This window comes from Plasmopara halstedii (assembly GCF_900000015.1).
Source record: "Plasmopara halstedii genome assembly, contig: Scaffold_1211, whole genome shotgun sequence".
Taxonomy (NCBI): Eukaryota; Oomycota; class Peronosporomycetes; order Peronosporales; family Peronosporaceae; genus Plasmopara; species Plasmopara halstedii.
The window spans coordinates 511,775-512,764 of NW_020188126.1; positions in this window are offsets into that span (position 1 = coordinate 511,775).

Consider the following 990-nt stretch of genomic DNA (forward strand, 5'->3'; position numbering starts at 1 on the left):
AAGGAGGTCGCATCGAACAAAAACAAAACTCTTTTACACCTGGTTGAACGTATAGAAAACGCCATTGCTCTTCGCATCGCTTGCGATTGTTGTAATGTATCGACTGGAGTTTCGCTCACCTTAATCGGAACGACTGAGTCACGGCTAGAACCTCGGGAGTCAAAATATTCGGCATAAGATGACGTTCGTAATCTACAATTTATTTATTCAACATAAAGAACAACAGTCAAAACATAAGGGTAGTTATGAAGCTACAGAGCTCGAAAGCTATCTTGGGTACCAATCTTTAGAAACTTTAAGGATAGCTTAAAAGATGAGCATTACTAAATAGACTTGATATCTCGTGTTTTTCTGTTGTAAATTTGATACAATTTGTAAGATTCGGTCAAGCGGATGATCTTCGTTAATCTTCCTTGTTACAAAAGGGGACACGTACGTGGTGTATACAGAATCTGGTCGCAACAATCGAGGAATCATTTCGTGAATTAGCGACTGGCTATTGGCAAAAAGGTCATTATTGACGCTAATGACGATATCGTAGTTCAAGAAGGGCGACAGAGTAGAGACTCCGTACAAGGATAAGAGCAGATTTGATTGTGTGTGATCTCTCGGTGTTGGCTGAAAGGCACATACGACATCGACTTGGACTATCGATGATGGGCAGAATCATATGCTATTTCTCAATAGTTTCTACCGTATTCAGACCTGATTCATTTACTGGACTATCGACAGAAGAAAACTGTAACATCTGCGCGCGACACGTTTCGGGCAGATGCTTTGGCATACTATCTGCTAAGATTCGTGTGTTGCAGCTACGACTTTTCTTATTACAAGAAAAGACTGTTTTGAGTGAGAGATGAAATTCAGCAAGACAGGTATAGAATTACATTTCGTATAGCAGAACACAATAGAAGCATCATGAAGAAAAGTATCAAATGATCTCATCACTGCGATATTTTTTTAAATTGACATAAGCAAATGCTCTTTACA